This window comes from Typopeltis vanoorti, chromosome 9, assembly GCF_054136105.1.
Source record: "Typopeltis vanoorti isolate ZY-2024b chromosome 9, IOZ_Tvanoo_1.0, whole genome shotgun sequence".
NCBI classification, from domain to species: Eukaryota; Metazoa; Arthropoda; class Arachnida; order Uropygi; family Thelyphonidae; genus Typopeltis; species Typopeltis vanoorti.
Window position 1 is genome coordinate 134114430 of NC_143557.1, and position 21679 is coordinate 134136108.

A 21679-nucleotide genomic window follows, 5' to 3' on the forward strand; every position below is an offset into this window, starting at 1 on the left:
TTACTCTAACATGGTAGTTATTTCCATAATGTTCCCAGATGAGTCTTTGATTCCATGAAGTCTTGGGGTAATAATAATAAATGAGCTGTTGTGTTTGTATACAAAGGCTAGAAGTATAAGAAATAAGGCAGATGAAATGGTTGCATTAATTGCATCTGTTCACCCAAAGATTGTCGGAATAAGTGAGACATGCTTGGAAGAGGACAACATCCTGACAGGAACAGAGATGGAAGGGTATGATGTGTTTTGTGAGGATAAAAGGGGTAAAAAAGGAGGGGGAGCACTATTGATGACAGAGAAAGAGTTATGTCCATACAAAGTAGAGATGCAAGAGGGAAATAGTGCCACAGGTTTTGAGGCAGTATGGTGTGAGATAGAGGTCAATGGAATCAAATACTTAGTTGGATGTTGTTATAGACCAGGTAATGTGGATGGTGGTGATAATGAACTGTATAATCAAATTAGCGAAGCAAATAAGAAAAGGGTGATCATCATGGGCAATTTTAATTATGGCAATATAGACTGGAATGATGAGATAGCACTGGAAGTAAAGAAAATAAGTTTCTTGAGTTTTTGAGGGATAACTACCTGAGACAGTAGGTAACAGAGGGCATGCAAGGATTGAGGGTCTTTTCGGTCATCTCATCAGAGGATGTAATTATAAATGAGGTGTCAAAGTGACCATGAAGTGATTACCTGGGTGGTTGCCAGCAGTGTGAGGACCTCTGTGAGAAAAGGGTATATGTGGAACTACAAGGGGGGGGGGGGAACAATGCAGCTTGGGGGATTTTCAAAAACTATCTAGGACAGGGATTCTCAACCAATGGTACGTATACCACTGGTGGTACGTGACCCACTGCTGGGTCGTACGAAAACATATTTGCTTACTGGTACATCTAATATCTTGAATTAAATATAGTGGTATGCCACATGGAAAAGTTTGAGAACCCCTGATCTAGAAAATGCAATGTCTTAATGTATTCCAAGGGTGAGAAGGTTAAATAAAGTAGGTGTGAGATGGATGAATAAAGAGATTAAGCATGCAATACAGTGAAAGAGGGCATTGTGGAGGCAGCATAAGCGAAGTGGAAATAACCAATTCCATGAGGTCTACAAAGACCAGGCAAGGAGGGGTGACTTGGTTGGTGAGGGTAGCTAAACAGAGGTATGAACATATAGTTGAGAAAATGGTATAAAGACAGCTGTTGCAGAATGTGTGTGGTGAAGATACTTAATGAGCAGTTCATAAAGGTCTTTCAATCTTGTGAATGTGACTTCATGGAGAGATTGAGAGCAGTAGATGATGGGGAGGAGAGGCTAACTGTAAGTGAGCAAGAGGTGTATGGGGAGTTGAGTAAACTAGATGTTAATAAGACTGTGGGACTTGATAATATATCACCACATATTCTGAAGGATTGTGCCAGGGAGTTGACACCTGCCTTGACATATTTTTTTAATACGAGTCTTGCACTCGATCAAGTTCCTAAGGAGTAGAAAGAGGGCAAGATCGTGCCACTTCATAAAGGAGGTGATCGAACTCAAGCATCAAACTATATTATTATTATTATTATCCATGCCTCCATGGAGTCAAAAGACTCATCGTGGGAGAACTGAAAAGGGCCGCTTTTCTGAAGATGTTCCTCAACCACCGAAACCATACATCATCTTTCCCTGACGTTTTAGAGCATACGACATCCATAGCAGTTACAGTCTTCCTTTTGGCATGCTCAGTGTATGTAACTGCATCTTGGATAACGTTTTCCAAGAATTTTTTAAGATGCTTCGAGTTTCCTCGTAGATTAGACCCAAAATACGCTTGACACCACGACGACGAGCAAGACGACGAATAGCAGGTTTCGTAATACCTTGGTTGTTATCACGAAGAACCTTGTGATGACGCTTGGCTCCTCCTTTTCCAAGACCTTTACCACCTTTTCCTCTGCCTGATATCTTCGAAAGCTAGGTATTTCAAAAAGCCTTGAACTGCTGCGTGAAGAACTATAGGCCTATCTGTGTGTTAGGTGCTGTGGTTAAGTTGTTGGAGAAGCTTGTGAGAACTAGGATCCAGAGTTGGGTTGACAACAATGGTATTATCTTTGATGGACAGCATGGATTTGATAAAGGGAGGTCATGTTTTAGTAATCTACTTACTTATTACAATAAAGTGACTGCTTCCTTGGACAGAGGAGATGGATACACAGTAATATACTTAGATTTTGCAAAGGCTTTTGATAGAGTACCTCATGATAAATTGATAGTCAAACTAGAGCAGATGGAGTTGGATATTAGATTAGTGCATTGGATTGGAGACTGGCTATCTGATAGGTATCAACAAGTTTTGTATGGGGGTGCGATATCCAGGAAAAGGAAAGTCACTAGTGGAGTGCCCCAGCGGGTCTGTTTTAGGGCCATTAATGTTTAATTTGTATATTAATGATATTGGTGAAGATTTGGATGGAGATATTCAGTTGTTTGCAGATGATGCAAAGTTGGGACGAACCATGACGATTAGTGAAGATGTTGTGGCCTTACAGGCAGACTTGAATAAATTGAGTGATTGGGCACAGAAATGGGGATGTGAGTTCAATGTTGCAAAATGCAAAAGATGGGATGCAGAATTTATGCTTGGTGAGGATATATTGTTGGAGGTGGAAGAAATAAGAGATCTGGGGGTGATAACAGATAAGGATCTGAAATTTAGGGAACACGTAGCCAAAATTGTGAAAACAACACACAAAGGCTTCCAGGAATGATCTGGAGGGCATTGACATGTAGAAGTAGGGAGATTCTTGTTCCGTTGTATAAGGCTTTGATTAGGCCACACATGGATTATTGTGCCCAGATTTGGTCACCTGGTTTTCAGAAGAATGAAGAGTTGTTGGAAAGGGTCCAAAGGTGACTGACTAAGGTAGTTTCTGACCTCTTGAATGTCCAGTATGAGGAAAGATTGAGAAGATGTAATTTGCAGAGTCTGGTGGATGGGAGGAAGAGGAGAGATATGATAGAGACCTACAAGTTGGTAAGGGGTTGTTATAAGATCAATGCTGGAGAAGTTCTACAGAAAATAGTGGGAGATCGTAGGAGAACCAGAGGTCACCCCTGGAAATTGTACAAAGAAGGTGTGAGTAGGGGAGTGAGAGGCAGGTTTTTTTCGTGCAGAGTTGTAAATGATTGGAATGCCTTGCCTGAGAGTGTGGTGTCTGCAAGGAGTTTGAATGTGTTCAAGGCACAGTATAATGAGCTGTGTGTGTGATAAAAGGACCTCCCAGATGAGTCTTTGACTCCATGAGGTCTTGGGGTAATAATAATAATATTTGGGATTTAAAACCATATACGGGAAATCAGACTGTACTCGAGTATGATAAATATTTGTTACAAGACCCCTTACTGCGGAAAGATTACTGAGTTACAATAGATAACTACTATATGTGTTCTGAACTTGCTGATTTGCATTTACACCATTGTACAGATAGTTATTATACCATAGATGCCAAAAAAAAAAAAAAAAGGGGGAAGACATGCCTCCAGATCTCGAGTCAGGAGAAAACTATTGAAGGGGGAAATCTGAGCTTATCAGCAAGGTAAAGTCATCGCACTACATTGGCAAGACCAAAAGGATGTTTTTCTGTCTTCCCTGCACAATCCATGAATGGAATCAGTGAAGAAGCATGGTTTCAAGAAAGACAAATCCACTGCTGTATGTGCATACAACGATACTATGGAAAGTGTTTGGACAAGTATTGGATTTTATCAAGTGGAATGGTTTCCTCCTATACAAGCAAAAATCTAGCCCACCATAACAAATTTAGATTACAGAGTACAAATCACAAAAGCATTGATACAAGTTTATGCTCCTTCTTCAGCAAGCAGGATTTGAGCACTGCTGACCCTAACCATTTCCCAGAAATTTTATATCACACAGAACTTTAAAATAAAAAAAAAGGAAACAATAATCTGATGTCCTGAATTGTAAAATTACTTTGTGTGTTTACCCTTGTTTCAGGGTATTCCATAATGTGCAAGATATCTAAATTTTGAACAGCAGGAAAACAAAAATGTTCTCTTTCAGGACCATCAAAACTTTCTTTTATTTTTATGTCCACATTGGAAATCTATAATATGTTAATACTATATGTAATTAACATCAGAGATAAGACTAAAAATGTTTTTTCAAACCTCTAATAAACTGGATAATGGCCTTGCACTATGCTATTTACAGAATTAAATTAATCTACCACCTAAACATTTTCATAAGCATTCATGCCAGTATGAGGATTCTAATCCACAGCTACTTGGTAAAAAAAAGCAGCAACCCTCTTTAGTTAGCTATGCAAGCTTAGTTGTCTCAAGCAGGAAAATGATTGGGTCAACCAAGGCTGTAATTTTGCTTTGATTGAAATTATGGCAGAAGCAACTATAAGGCAAGTACATTATACATATTCTAATATTTCCCAGCGTTTGCTTGCTTGCTGAAAAATGAAACTTCCAAGTAGGGAAAAACCATCATCTTAGTATGAGATTAACTTATTTTCAATTGAAAAGCCCTGATTAAGGTTCTCATGCTACTACATAAACATAAAAAAATGTTTTTTCAAACATCCAATAAACTGGATAATGGCCTTGCACTATGCTATTTACAGAATTACCACCTAAACATTTTCATAAGCATTCACACCAGCATGAGGATTCTAATCCTCATGCTGGTGTGAATCCTTGGTAAATCTTGGTGTCTAATCCTTGGTAAAAAAAAAGCAGCAACCCTCTCCAGTTGGCTATGCAAGCTTAGTTGTCTCAATCATAAAAATGAATGGGTCAACTAAGGCCGTAATTTTGCTTTGGTTAGAATTATGGCAGAAGCAACTATAAGGCAAGTACATTATGTATTCTAATATTTTCCAGCCTTTTGCCTGTTTGCTGAAAAATGCAACTTCCTGGTATGGAAAAACCATCATCTAAGTATGAGACAAACTTATTTTCAGAATAAGTTAGTTTGGAATGAAACTGCGGTAATTTTTCTATTGCTTTAGAAACGACATTTATAAAAATTAAAAAAAAAAAAATCTCATAGTCTTACAGAGCAAAGTTTTCTAGATGAGCAATGGAATCCTCAGTTTTCCACAACTAGCAAATGCAAAAGTAACACTTGGAAGTGTTCCCACTGTTTGTCCTAGTATATATAATTTCAAATTTAACGTTACTTGAAAAGAAAAAAAGAAATACGATTACTTTCAGAATAAAGAACATAGAAAATAGTGTTTTTTCTTGTACAAATACACACTGCTACAGTCAAAAAATGCATACTTAATCCCTCATTAGGAGGGCTCAACATGTCCTAAGGGGAAGTCGAGGAATGGGGGACCCCACACGAATAAATAAAAGGCTGTAAAAGAAATATCAGTACTTCTGTTGAGGATGTCTGTTAATCAACAATGAAAATGAAACAAGATATTACTGATGTATTCTGCACTAAAGCTAGAGGCACTTTAGTGCGACTTCTGGGGAAGTGTTCACTCTTTTCTAGCTTTTTCCTCCAGTTGAGAGAATTATTATTGAGTATTTCTAAGACACAGATTATTTCAGATATAGCAACAAGTAGCAACAGTAGAACTAGTAATATTTAGAATTTTTTTTAAGAAAAAAAAACCCTACTTAACTTTCTTTTTTTGTGTCATAAACATAAAACAGTTTTAAATGGTGTTTTTAAAAACTAGCACTACCGAACATCTTTTTGTCACATGCATATAAACAATTTTACATGGTGAAAATATCAAACCGTATTGCGAAAACTTAGATTAATCTCAGTAGACAGCTAATTTCAGATTATAAAGAAATAGTTCAGAATAAAAAGTACCTGCTTCGATAGATACAATGTGGTTGAAAATCATCAAAATGAGCATAAATTTTGAATTAGTCCGCATAGGACAGGGGTGTTCAACCCGTCGGTTGCGGAGCGATTTTTGGTCGATCTCTTGAGTATTCCTCCTTACTTACAAATTTAATTAAAACTGAAAACATAATATTTTATTTATCATTATTTTGTATTATTTTTAATTCGCTTTAAGTGTATTGCTATTGTTTATTTATTTTTCATTAAAATTGTCAAATCAGTAATTTTCTTATAAGTCCGGGTAAATTAATTAATTTCGATTGGTGGAAGTCAAACAGTCAGCCAAGAGAATACGATTATAAGCAAAGTGTAAGAACTCGATTGTAGCTTAAATATTAAATATTCCAAAGCACATTACATCGATTTTTTACTTAGATTAAGTCCCATGTGAATATTGTAAAAAAATAAACTTTGTTTGTCTCTTTAAATTATAAATTTAAAGGCAGGACTTTCTGGACAACAAAATATGATTTCGAAAGTAATAAATAAACCAACATCGGTCACTATTGCATCTTTGAAAGTGTGCAAAAGCAAAAAAGCCTTTTACTGATGGAGAGTTAATAAAAGAATCGTTTCTTGCAGCAGCAGAATCTTTATTTTCTGATTTTAAAAATAAAAATGAAATCATTTCGAATATTAAAGATTTACAACTTTCCAGAACATTGGTTATGAGAAGAGTTGAAATTTTAATTGCCGATCTGAATACTCAGTTAATGTCAGACATTCACCAGTGTTGCATTTTCATTACAATTTGATGAATAAAATGACTTCACTGATATTGCTCATATAATGGTATTTATTCACATGGTATTTCAAGATTGTTCAAGTAAAGAACTTTTGAACCATTATTGGGAAGTACTAGGGGAGAAAACATTTTTTCAGCATTTGATGAATTTGTGAAACAACACAAACTTCTGCTTTTTAAACTAGTGTCTATTACTACTGATGGTGCTCCTGCAATGATAGGTAATAAATCAGGCTTCATTTCATTATGTAAAAAGGTTGACAAATATCCAGATTTTTTAAAGTACCACTGTATTATTCACCAACAAATATTGTGTAGTAAAAGATTAAACACAAAAGATGTTTTAGATATTACACTTAAAATTGTAAATTCTGTTCGAGGAAAAGCCCTCTGGTGGTTATTTAAATTACAGGCAGATGATGATAGGGAACTTCTGTTGTACAATAATGTTTGCTGGCTCAGCAGAAGTCAATTTTTAGAAAGATTTCTTGTATTAATTAATGATATAAAAATTTTTCTTGATGAAAAAGGTGATATTTACTTTTATCACAATTGAGTGATAAAAGATGATTGTTACACTTATCATTTTTAGTAGATTTCTGTATGAAATTAAGCAATTTAAATTTAGAGTTACAAGGTAGAGATAAAAATTTAATTGACATGTTAAGTTCAATAAAAACTTTCTAACAATACTTACTTTTATTAAAGAAAAATATAAATGACCATGAATTTAGACATCTCCCATATTTATTAAAATTTTTTGAACAAAATTAAGAAATGCTTTGCTATGATTTAAAAGAATTTATTTGTGAAATAGAATTAGTTGAGGAAGAAATAAATTCAAGATTTAAAGATTTTAATAAAACTGAAATGATTGTATCTTTTATCAATAATCCATTTCAAGAAAACTTGAACATCACATAAATTTCAAATAAAATTAGTGGGATGTTTGAAATAAACCAAGTTAAAGTAGAACTTGAGATAATAAACATTCAGAATAGTTTACATTTTAAATCAATAAACAATGAAGTCATATGGAAGTATGCACATGAAAAATTCCCAATATTAACTGATATTGCGCGAAAAATTCTGTCGTGTTTCAGATCAACATATTTGTCAGAATCCGCTTTTTCAAGTATGACCGTAATAAAAAATCAATTAAGAAACCAAATTACAAATGATCATTTGGATGATTGCCTGCAATTGGCCACCTCTTCATATCAACTTGACTATGAAAATATTGCGAGGTCCAAACAATGCCAAATTTCACATTAACTTTTTTTTTTTTTTTAATCAACCAGCATTTCCTGTAACTTGTGAGTTTGTAATCAATGTGTTGTTTTTTCTAACTTTGGTTTTCCAAAATAGAGAAATAATATTTTATTCCAATATATTTGTATTTTTTTGTTGTATTAAAATATTTGTTGTATTAAAATAATTAAAAGTGATAAATAAATTTTTAAATACACAAATAAAGTTTTTAGTTGTGTATTTTTTTTTAGTTATTTATTTGTGCGTAATCAGATATCAGGTTAGGGGAACGTGATCTATATAAGAGAGTAGATTGCTGAATAACTTATATATAAGAGAGTAGATTGGCGAATAATTTTTTATAGAAAAGTAGTTCGTGTAGTAAAAAAGGTTGAACACCACTGGCATTGGACATCCTTCACATATCTACAGTGGTTAAATATTGGATATTATAGGAACGTGCATCCTAAAAAAAAAAATAAATAAATAAAAAATCATCTGTTACAATTTTAAGCAAAAGATGAAAGCGAAGAATCACTGCTGAAATATCATTGGATATAAATTTTTATAATAAGAAAGTCTCACAATCAGAAACTGAGTAATGTAATTTAACATCATTTGTTGTTGTTCATAAAAGTAAAAGGTATTATTTATTTCAATAAAAGTTAATTTAAAAAAATTACATTTATCGTAATTATTATTATTAACATCGAACCCCAATGGAGTCAGAGACTCATTGTGCGAGGTACACACTTTTGCACACATGCTCATCCAACTGTGCTTTAAACAGATTCCATGTGTCTACACACCCACAACACGAGTGTGTTGTGGGTGTAGACACATGCATTGCACTCACCAAACTCTCCATGCAAAGAACCTGTTCCTCACTACTCTGCTCACATCCTCTTTATAAATTTCTAGCAATGGCTTCTTATTCTATCCACCCCTCTCCCATTCTATGAAAAATCTATTCCATGTCAACCTGATAACAACCCGACTAGCTTATATGTCTCAATCATATCTACCATCTTCCTCCTATTCACGAGGCTCTGCAACTCAATCTGTCCTCATACTCCACATTCCAAAAACCACTGACCACCTTTGTGAATCTTCTAGGGAGCCTTTCCAACATATCTTCATCACCATGAAAACCTGTCGATCAAATCTGTGGACAATAATCATTATGAGGCCTGATCAAGGCCTTATACAATGGCATCATAACCTCTCTATTTCTATATATCAGGGTCCTCAGCATCACTGCCATTATCCGATGTGATGTCTTCACAACTTGTGCAATGTGGCAGAATTTCATATCCTTGTCCACCATCACTCCTAGATCTCTCATCTCCTCTACTTCTGTTAAAGTTTCCCCACCAAGTGTATACTTCTCATCCCATCACTGCTTACCAAATCTCAAAACCTTACACTTCGCAGCACTGAACTGACAGTTCCACTTACCTGTCCATATATGCAATCTATTCAAGTCCTCTAGTAAGGCCATAATTAATTAAACTCATTTTATTATCATTATAACATACCTATGGAAGGCACATCACCAATCTGTCCAACAGAGTTAAAATGAGAAATAATATCATTTCACGGCTTGCTGAAATAATCTGGGGTTTTGATGCTGATGTCTTAAGGTCATCTGCACTGGCACTCGCATTTTCTGCAGCAGAATGCTGTGCCCCTGTCTGGGAAAGAAGTGCACACACTAACATTATGGACACCCAGCTGGGCTCTACCATGCACACAATTGGTGGGACACTGAGAGGCACCCCTCTCCCCTGGCTGCCTGTCCTATCTAACATTACTCCACCAGATATACTGAGAGGATGGGCCTTGATTAAAGTATTTAATAAAGTAATGAGCAACCTGCTCCTGCCCTTGCACCAGACTCTCATAAATCCACCTAGTATTTGCCTAAAATCACGAAAACCTTTCTGGTCCATGAAAACTCTCTTCGGCTGTCTTGTGATCAATACCTGACATGTGGAGAGAACAACGGTCCAATAATTTTCCAACAAATGGTTTCCTGGTTGGGGATCCCTGTGCTCCGTGGCCTGGTTTTGCCCTTACTAAGAAGATTTGGTCATCTATCAACAGGATCAAAACTAACCAGGGCACATGTGGCTACCTGCTGCATGGATGGATGGAGGCTATCAGACCACCCTTATTGTGACTGTTCCCCTGTAGCCCAGAAGATCACTCATATTGTGAATGACTGCCCAAGGCGCCAATTTCATGGTGGTGGCCTCCAGGACATCCTCATGGTGACAAATGAAGCCCTGGATTGGCTTTTTGGTCTGGACATTGACCTGTAGCTGCTTTTGCCATAAGAATAAATAAACATACAAATTGAACAACAATGGTCCCAAAACTGACCTCTGCAGTACATTACTAGTGACCTATCTCTCTTTTGGGATACTGCACCTCCCCATATACAACTTTCTGTTACCTATCTGACAGCTAGTCACCGATCCAACTCAGAAGTCTGTTATCCAATCACATCTGTTTCAATTTAATTACCTGCTTGTCATGTGACAGTCTATCAAAAGCTTTTCCAAAATCCAAGTACACCACTGTATATGCATCTCCCCTGTCCAAGGAATTTATCACCTTGTTATAGTACATAAGTAAGCTAGTGAAACATTATCTTCCCCTTTTTCCCCCTTAACAAACCCACAGAGGATACTGCTGTTATCAACTGATTTCTGTATCCTACTTCTCACCAATCTCTCTAGTACCTTAACCACAATTCCAGATATACAGACTGGCTTATAATTTGGAGCCACAGCCTTATCACCACTTTTATGCAGAGGAACAATTTTACCTTCTTTCCACTCCCTTGGAACCTGTGTTGTTGTAAGACTTATTAAACAGGCACGCCAATACTACTGCCAATTCCATGGAACATTCCCTTAAGACACATGGTGATATGTCATCAAATCCTATTGCCTTATTGACATCAAGGTTGTTTATTTCATCAAATGCCTCCTGCTCACTCACAGTTAAGCCATCCTCTCCTATATCTTCTACACTTAAGTTCCTCATGATTACGGCATGATCAAGATGAAACACCCTTATAAACTGATCACTGAATACTTCAACAATGTCGTCGGCAGCAATTACCATTCTACCACTTTCATCTTACCATGATCATTCTTCCTTCTACTTGCCACATATCTAAAACACTCTCTAGGGTTTTTCTTTGCCATTTGCCAATTTTTGCTCATACTGCAGAAATAGGCATATTTTGTTTTCTCTCTTGTCACTCTCTTGGCTTGTTCTTTATACTTTTCATGTAACTGACTTTTACAATTAATCATGTTGTACTTCCTCCAAAGTATCTTCTTTTTCCAGATTTTATGCTAATTAAGCTCCAGATTCATCCATTTTACATCTACCTTATTCAGCATTTTTGGCCTTTGGAATAATTCACACATTGATGTTGTTATGTATTTCCTTGTCAGTTCCCATGCAGCATTTATTTTTTTACAACTCAACTCCTCATTCCATGTTATAGCTCTAAGCTGTCTCCTAAGCTTGTCATAATCACCAGCTTTATAATTCAACATACAGTAAAACCCCTTTTTTAGACTTTTCAGGGGACTGATGGAAAAAAGTGTAAATAGCAGGAAATGTAAAAAAAAAAAAAAAAAAAAAAAAAAAAACATTAAAAAAAAGGCTGAAAGATGACTTACTGCTAGTATGTGAGTCTACATACTAGATTACAAAATTTAATAACTGAAAATAAATGAATTTACAATTACTTACATTTATTTATTTAAAAAAAATCTTTAATTATTGATTGTTTTTGCTTTCCGTTTTTTTTTTTTTTTTTTTTTTTTTTTTTTTTTTTTTTTTTTTTTGACATAGCGTCAGATTGCTTCGCATTGAGTTCAATGCTTGACCTGTTTTTTACTATGGAAAATTCACCACCGGAACTTGAAAGCAACTCTCACGTGCTAAATTACGTAGCAGAAATTCTGCAATATCAATTCGTACTGTGATTGAAAAATCACGGTATCGCTCATTGCTACATTACTGCTGCAAGCGTGCAAGTCACTGTGATGGCGGAAACGAAACTACAGCCAAAAGCAACGCCATCTGGGAAATGCGCAGATTTCCACAGAAATCGATTCTAAAATTAGTATTGCTACCTGAAAAAAAAACGCAAATCACGGAAAATAACAACCACATCAAGTTGTTAATGGCGGGAAAACAATATATCGTAAGAAAAGGCCTTAAGATGGGACCAATGACGTAAATTGCAGGGTTTTACTGTATATCCTTTCCTCTGAAAAGACTCTGCATATGACTAACGGCAACACAGGTGATCACTTCATGATCACTTCCACCAACTGGAGGAAAGTGTGAAACCCCTCTCAGAATTACATTCTCTGATGAAATGATTATTATTATTATTATTATTCCGGGCAACTCCAAGGAGTCGACAGACTCATCGAGGGAGGCCCTAACAACATGTCAAGAACGACTATTCGACATTCACACAGAATCTATTATACCTTTCCTTGAACTCATTCACGTTCGTAGCACCCACCACAGACTCTAGCAGCTTATTCCACTCATTCACCACTCTCCAAGTAAAAAACCTAGCCCTAACACCCTTGTTAACCACATTCTTGCCGAGCTTCCATGCATGGCCCCTAGTCCTCCCACCACCAGTCCTATTTTCAAAAATATCTTCTGGATTAATCTTATAGTAACCCTTCAGTAATTTGAATGTCTCAATCATACATCCCTTTTCCACCTATCGACCAATTTTTGCAACCCACAAACCTTCAACCTATTCTCATAAGGTTCATTCCACAGACCTGCTATCATCTTGGTTACTCGTCTCTGGATCCTCTCCACTTCCTCCCCATCACGAAGAAACCCTGGCGCCCATAACTGGGCACAATAGTCCAGATGGGATCTTATCAAGGCTCAATACAGAGGAACAATAACTTGTTTGTCTCTGCATGTTAAAGTATTTTTCAGAAACCAAGTGATTTGATGAGCTGATTTAGCCACTTTTGCAATGTGCCCCCTAAATTTCAATTCCCTATCCACCAACACTCCCAAATCCATGGCTTCATCAATCTCCTGGAGTACGGTTCCACCAATGTGATATACTGCTGCTATTCTTTTCACCCCAAAATGCATAACCTTACACTTTGCCACATTAAATTGACATCCATTTTTCCTAGCCCAGTCCTCCAAACTATCCAAATCATCCTGTAATATTTTGACATCCTGTGCACTTCACAATTGCTCTACCCAAATTTGCATCATCAGCAAACAAGTGAACATTTCCTCTCAGATCCTTTTCTATATCATTTAATGAACAAATTGAAAAGTAGTGGTCCAAGAACAGAGCCCTGTGCCACACCACTAGTCACAAGCCGTCTTTTAGACTCAACTCCTGAATAAACCACTCTCTGGTATCTCTCCATCAACCACCCTCCTATCCATCCATAACATATCCAACTCCATCTGCTCCAGTTTACTGATTAGGGTTCCATGTGGTATCCTGTCAAAGGCCTTGGCAAGGTCCAGTAGAATCACTGTAAACCCATTACCCCTATCCAGTTCAGCCGTCACTGTATAATAAAACGTAAGCAAGTTACTGAGGCATGATCTACCCTTCACAAAACCATGTTGTCCCCCATACAATATCCCATTTTCATCTATCAAATCCTGTATTCTTTTCTTGACTAATTTCTCTAAGACCTTGACAACGATTCCTGAAATGCTAATCGGTCGGTAATTTACAACAGCAGTCTTGGAACTACCTTTATGCAGTGGAACAATTTTCCCGTCTTTCCACCCCCTCAGGACTAACCCAGACGCGAGACTCAAATTAAGCAAAATGGTCAAGGGTACTGACAATTCTTTAGCCGCTTCTCGTATGACACGAGCTGGTATACCATCCAATCCCACAGATGTATTAACATTAAAGTTATGCAATAGACTATTCACCTCTACTTCATTCACATAATGTATTAACATTAAAGTTATGCAATAGACTACTCACCTCCACTTCATTCACCACAATTCCCATATAATCTATTGGTTCATTCATTTCTGCAATGTCACCACCTGGATATATATTCTTGCAAAGTGCTCACTCAGTAACTCAACTATATCAACTGATTCAGTTACCTCCCTACCATCGGCATTCTTTAAAATCATTCTGCCATATACATTTTTCCTTTTACTTGCAACATATCGAAAAAACTGTTTAGGATTCTCTTTAGCCTGCATGGCCAATGTTCTTTCGTAATCCTTTTTTGCTTTTCTTACCACACTCATTACCCTTCTGGCCTGCACTTTATACCGTTCATGTGCCTGCCGGTCACCTCATTATCATCATCAAATTCCTGTCATGTACCCTCAAGGGGTGTACAGGATATGATAGTATTACACGAAAAAAATTACATCATTATTAATTTCCTATCTACAATTTTCCTCCAAATCAGTCTGTTACTTGTCAACACTCCAACATTATCAGATCTTATATTTCTATCGTCTAAAGCACTTTGTACCGTATCAATCCACCTATATCTTGGTCTTCCTCTGGGTCGTTTTGCTGCCAACCTAGCAGAGAACACTTGTTTTCCTAATCTTTCCTCGCCCATTCTATTTAAGTGACCATACCACCTGAGATTAGCTCTGCTAACGCATTCCTGGATGCTGACAATGTCAAGTTCTTTCCTAATATCCTCATTTTTAATATGATACTGCCAGTGATGCCATCTGTTCACACCTATAATCTTTCTCAGGACTCTCATATCTGTGGTCTCTAGTCTTTGGTCAAGTGTTTTACTTCTGACCCAGCTCTCAGATCCATAAGTTAAAACTGGTTTGAACACTGTCTTGTATACAGCTAATTTAGTGTTTTCTGACTAATTTCTCTCTTATTCCATATGAATTTATTCAATTGACTTCCCACCATACCAGCTTTGCTAATTCTGTTGTCTATTTCTATATTTAATTTACGATCTTCAGTAAAAATCGTGCCTAAATAGCTGAAATGTTTTACTTGTTCCACAGGTTCTCCATTCACAACACAGTTGACATTTTCAATTATTCTGCCTATTGTCTTTCTCTTTTTATTGCTGACCTTCATACCATATCTATTACAACAGCTATTCAATTTAGTCAGAGAATCTTGCAGACTTGTAGCGGATTTATTTAGAAGTATAACATCATCCGCATAAAGCAAAGAGCTGACATTAACATCTCCAATTTTGATATCATGTTTAATACCACTATCCTTCATAATGTGATCCATATAGATAATGAATAATAGAGGGGATAATGTACATCCTTGTCTCACACCAGATTTAACATTAAACCATCTTCCTGTACTTCTTTCAATTCTAACTGCTGACTTACAACTCAAATAAAGACTAAGTATTGCTAAATATAATGCCCCATTGACACCATATAACTGTAGCGTATTGAACAGCTTCTCTCTTGGCACCTTGTCATATGCCTTTTCCAAATCGACAAAACTTAAATACAGATCTTTGTTATATTCCCATGCTTTCTCGACTATGTCGTAAAGTGAAGATCTGATCCTGACAGCCTCTATTTGGCCTGAATCCAACGTGTTCTTCACCAAGCTTTTCTTCCAAAATTCTTCTCAACCGTTTCTCAAGTATACTTGCATAGATCTTGCCAGGAACACTCAGTAGGGAAATACCTCTGTAATTCTCACATGCTGTTTTACTTCCCTTTTTATATATGGGTACTATGAGAGCTCTACTCCAATCATCGGGAATTCGTCCCTCTGTTCAGGCTTTCTGAACTATGCAGTGCAGCCACTGTAAGACTCTTATACCACCATACTTCAGCATTTCTGGTCGAATATCATCTACTCCTGCTGCCTTTCCACATTTCAAGCCTTTGATGGCTTTTTCTACTTCAAGTGTGGATATGTATTCCTGGATGCATGCCTGGTCAGTGTTTTTTACCACTGTGCTGTTATCACTGCTTGTTTCATTTAGCAGTTTTTCAAAGTAATTTCTCCCGTTTTCATGTCACCTTTATCATCTCTAATTCGTTTTATAGCACTCTTTCCTCCATTCTTAAGCTTCTTCAACAACCTCCAGAATATTTGGCCACCTTCTTGATATTTATTTTCTATATTCTTGCCAAAGTCCTCCCATGACTTTTGTTTAGCTAGTTTTACACAGTGTTTAGCATTCTTGCATTTGTCTCTATATTCTCTAAGAGCACAAGCTGACTTATTTGACAGGAACTTTTGGTATGCTTTCTTCTTTTCCTTCACTGCCTCTTTAACTTCCTGTGTCCACCAGGGAGTTCTGATTTTTTTATCCTTACAGACAACCTCACCACATGCCTCTCTGGCAGAATCAATCAATGTTTTCTTCAGAGTTTGCCACTGAATCTCCAAGGTTTCATTCCTGTTCTCAAACTCTTTCATATTTTCTTCAATAATCTTTGTGTATTTTAGTCTACAGCTCACATCTGAGAGCTGCTCAACTTTTATTCGCTTTAAAACTTTCTTACATGTTATTCTTTTCAATATGAAATTCAATTTTATCCTGCTCAAGACTAAATATTGATCACTTCCAATTTCAAATCCTCTGTACACTCTGGTGTCCTGCAACAGACAGACAGAAAACATCACTATCAACAATAACATAGTCAATGAGACTTTTCTTATTCCTAGCCTCTTCTCTCCATGTGAATTTGTGCACATTTTTATGTTGGAACATGGTGTTAGTAATAACCAGTCCATGTCCTGAGCAGAAATCCAACAGATATTTGCCATTATTATTAGCTTTGCTCTTTTCTCCAAATTTTCCCAAAATATTTTTGTATGTCTCACAATCATTTCCTACTCTGCTATTTAGATCCCTAACAAGGACCAACTTTTCATTTTTCATTGTGTCAGTTGCTTTTTCTAAAGCCTCAAAAAATTCCTCCACCTCTACCTTAGTAGAACCTTCTGTGGGACCATAGGCACAAATACGTCTCATTGTCCAGTTCCCCATTCTCATATTTGCCCACATTACTCTACTTGAGACTGACTGCCATTCAAGAAGATTAGCCTCGTATTTTGTGTTGAATACTATGGCTACTCCTTCTTTTCTTTGATTGTCATTGCCTGAATATAACATTTTGTATTTATTGCTCAGCAAGATCTCACCAGTTTTGGTCTTTTTTGTTTCAGTCACCCCTATTATGTGGATCTGGTACTTATCTAATTCCTCAGCTAACTCCATTTCTTTGCCATTCAGGCTTCTTACGTTGATAGTACCGATCTTTAACTTTGGTGATGTTGAGTTGGGGTTCATTTTCAGATTTGTTCCAGTAGCTGACTTTTCACTGTTCGTACTGGTTTCCTGGCGAAAACAACGAGGGCCTTGTTTAACCCGGCGACGCCCCAGCCAGCATGAAATTTTGTCATTTTGTACCATCATTCTATATTTTGGTTTAACCAATAAGAATACAATTTGGTCGGCTAAATCCCAAATTGCCAGCCCTTCCTCATCCGTTCAGTATCCAAGTAGATACCCAATAGGGTGCACCATGAGAAGGTGAGGATTGGACATTAGGTCAGAAGCCCTGGTTGGTTCTCCGCATTCCTTTAAAGGCTATGTAGAGGTCTCCTGTGAGTTATACAGTTTTGACCCTGAAGCACCCCTTCATAGGGGAGTCATACTCACTTCTAACGTATTTTATCAAATTATAAAATGAAACACCAAAAACACACAAACAGACACACTAAGATACGCAAGGCAAACAAAACTATGTAATATTCAAGTAAATTTATCAATGATAACTTAAAATAACAGTTATCTTATCATGAGCTCTCAACAAACACAAACGACTATGAATCCCTCTAGCGGTGAGTCTCCAGAGTTATCTCTCAAAAACTTGAGAAATTCATTTTCCTTATTCCCAAATGCTGTCTCTTCATTCCAATCTATACCACCCTAATTAAAATCACCCATAATAATTATACCTCCTTTGTTCATTAATCCAAGTTGTTCATACATTTCATCACCACCCTCCAAATTCCCAGGCCTATTGCAACATCCAACTAAATATGTCTTCCTCTCAACTTCGTTATACCATAGTGCCTCATAACCATTGCCATTATTATTCCTCTTTTATGTTAAATATTTTAAACAATATGTTATTAAATATGTTAAACAATATTAAACAGGAATTGCATGCAAAAAAGAGGCTATGGAAGAGATATAAGGAGACAGGTGAAGAGAAGATGCATGAAGAATATAAGACACAGGCCAGAAGAGTGACTAGTGTGGTAAGGAAAGCGAAACTGGAATATGAGAGAAGATTGGCCCTAAGATCCAAAGAAAATCCTAGGGAATTTATTAGCTATGTGGCCAGTAGGAAGAGAAATGACTGTGGAAGAATGATACTGTGGGATAAAAATGGGAATAGAGTGACTGATGCAGAGGACATAGTGGAATTGTTCAACGAACACTTATTGGGGTATTTCATCCTAGAGGAGTCAGTTTTAATGCTAGAGGGATAGGGCTTGTTCGAGATTTAGAGGTACAAGAGGAGAGTGTGTTTCAGATACTGAGTACTCTGGATGTCAGTAAAGCTGTGGGACTGGATGGTATTTCACCATGAGTTTTGAGAGAATGTGCTAGGGAACTGACAGTGCCTTTAACCTGGCTTTTCAATGAAAGTCTGGCTTCAGCAAAGGTGCCCAGGGAATGAAAGGAAGGTAAGATAGTGCCATTGCATAAGGGTAGTAACAGACTGGAAGTGTCTAATTATAGGTCATTCTGTGTGTCATCAGTACTTGTTAAGATCTTGGAGAAAGTAGTGAGGGACTGTATACAGCATTGGGCAGATGAGGGTAATGTTATCTGTGAGAGCCAACATGGATTTGTGAAAAGGGCACTCTTGTTTTAGCAATATGCTAGCCTTTTATAATAAAGTTACAAGACCATTAGATGAGGGAAAGGTATATACTGCAATTTTCTTAGACTTAGCGAAGGCATTTGACAGGGTGCCACATTATAAGCTGATATTTAAGTTGCAGCACACATGGGTCCGGATGTCAGATTGGTCAACTGGATTCAGGATTGGCTGTCTGATAGGTAACAGAGAGTTGTGTATGGTGGAGCAGTTTCAAGGAGGCAGAGGGTTACAAGTGGGGTCCCACAGGGCTCAGTACTAGAACCTATATCGTTTAACCTTTATATCAATGACATTGCCAGGGATTGCAAGGGGATATTCAGTTGTTTGCGGATGATGTGAAGCTAGGAAGGATTATTAGTAATAGTGCAGATGTGGTAGCCCTGCAAGAGGATTTGAATAAGCTAGATAGATGGGCAAATGAATGGGGGTGTCAGTTTAATGCAGCAAAATGTAAGGTCTTGAGGTTTGGGAAACATCGACGGGATGCAGCATACTCTATGGGAGGAGTTATGCTGGAAGAAGTTGAGGAGACAAGAGATCTGGGGTTGATGATTGATAGAAACCTGAAGTTTAGGGGACATATTGCAAAGTTGGTGAAAGTAACACAGAGGATTGCTGCAATTATGAAAAGGACACTGACCTGCAGAGATAAGAGGGTTATCATTCCGTTGTATAAGTCTCTGATCAGACCACACTTGGATTATTGTTCTCAGATTTGGTCCCCAGGATTTGATGGGGATAAATTAACTGTGGAAAGGATACAAAGACGGATGACAAAGATGGTTTCAGGCCTGTACAAGCATAGTTATGAGGATCGGCTGAGGGAATGTGGACTGCAGAGTTTGGTGGATAGAAGAGGGAGAGGTGATATGATTGAGACCTTTAAACTGTTGAGAGGTGGTTACAGGGTTGACACTGGGGAGTTCTTTCGCTTGGTTGAACAGCGGGAAGGAGTGATGACAAGAGGCCATCCCTTGAAGTTACGAAAGGAAACTGTGAGTAAGAGGGTAAGGAGTGGTTTCTTTGTGAGGAGGGTGGTTGAACCGTGGAATGCATTGCCTGATGGAGTGGTGGGAGCAAGAACAGTCAATGAGTTTAAGGAGTGGTATGATAGACTTTGTGTTTCTTAGGGGGGGGACCTCCCCTCGATGAGTCTTGACAGACTTTATGTTCTTAGGATGGACCTCCCACGATGAGTCTTTTGACTCCATGGAGGCCTGAATAATAATAATAATAATGTCTACCTAAGTCCACATAAGGTATCATCAATATTATTCATGCAGTGCAACGAGACAGAGAGGTGTCATGTAGGATGTCCGCTCTCACTCTATTCATTTTACTGATGACTGGATGGACAGGTAAAAGAATCATCCCAGAAATGGGAATGAACAGATGAAATTTACATCATATGAAATGTACAGATAATTTACATATAATAAGGAAAACAAAGCATATGATTGAAAACCTATATAAAAACAGGAATGATGAACTTTAGCAAAATCCTAAACAATGGCAATAGGTAGAACACAGAAGAACTTGAAAGTGGAATAAAAACACAAAAACAGGTTAAAAAGTTAATTATTTACGTACCTTAACCTTCAAACCAGCTCAGATGTATATATACGTACAACAAAACCTAGATACAATTCATTTTACCTGTTGAAAGAAAATGGATAAAAAGTGCTATTTGGCTGTCATGTCCAGTAGGTCTGATAATCTTTCACGCAGATGAGAACACTTAACATTTGCCCTTTCTATCCTCACCAAAAATATTGTATCCTCCCATTTCTATTCCTGTTATGATATCTTCTTCATTCACCCATGTTTCACTTATTCCAATGATTTTGGGGCGAATAAACTCAATCACTGAAACCATTTCATCCCCCTTATTTCTGACACTTCTGGCATTTGCAAACAAAAACAGAAGTTCATTTTTAGGTCTATAACCAGTCCTATCCAAGTCACTTGTTGGTTGTGATTTCCCCACCACACATGCCAATCACCTTTACCACCACTTACCACGTATATCTGCTCAGTCTCAACTTCCCCATCCACATCACAATATACTTCATTTTTCATACACATTCCAGCCCTCCATTCTTCATATGCCATGTCTCCCTGTCCACCCAGGCTCTCCACATTGTCTGTTCCTCTTGCATTCCAGTTCTCTCTTATCTCTCACACTACTACTGTTTCCACTGCCAAGCACTCTGTCTCTTCAATACCACTCTTCTGATTTTCCCTTCATCTCTTTCTTCTGATCTCTTGCACACATCGCACACACACATTGTACTTCCATCCAGCAACACTTTCTCCAATACACTCACTCCAAAGCCAATCAAATGCAACCCACACCTGCATAATTTCATTCTTCTCTCAAGCACATACCATACATCCATAAACTGTACTCCTTCTCACACAGCTCCACTAGCATACCATTTATGATTTTGGCTCTCCGTTGCAAATAATCATTGTCATACCTTGGCATCATGCTGACAACCTTCCCCACTCAACTGTTATCTTTCACGCTTCTCAATACCCTTCTGATAAAATTATCCTCACGTTCTCCTTATGTCCAATTAGATTATTCATCCACCACAATCACAACTCTCTTGCCCATTTCTTCCTCATGTCCAACACCCGAATTATCCTACTCATTCTACCACCTGGATAGCAGACCTTATGAACTCTCAGTAACTAGTCCTCTAATCATAGAGTCTCCATATACTGCTATGCTGGAATCACATCACCTCTTTTACGCTTTTTTCTTTCATTCTGTTCTCCTGCACGCTTTCATTAGTTTCCACTAGAACTGTAACATCACACCGCATATTCCTCATTTCATTTTTCTT

General features: G+C 37.4%; 1 protein-coding gene and 1 pseudogene across 1 annotated transcript in view; both read right to left on the reverse strand.

Annotated features, from left to right (window-relative positions):
- Cdc2rk (cyclin-dependent kinase 10) overlaps positions 1–21679 on the reverse strand; it is a 189696-nt gene that overhangs the window by 86604 nt on the left and 81413 nt on the right. The window lies entirely within an intron of this gene.
- Positions 1642–20939, reverse strand: LOC150103588 (uncharacterized; annotated as a pseudogene).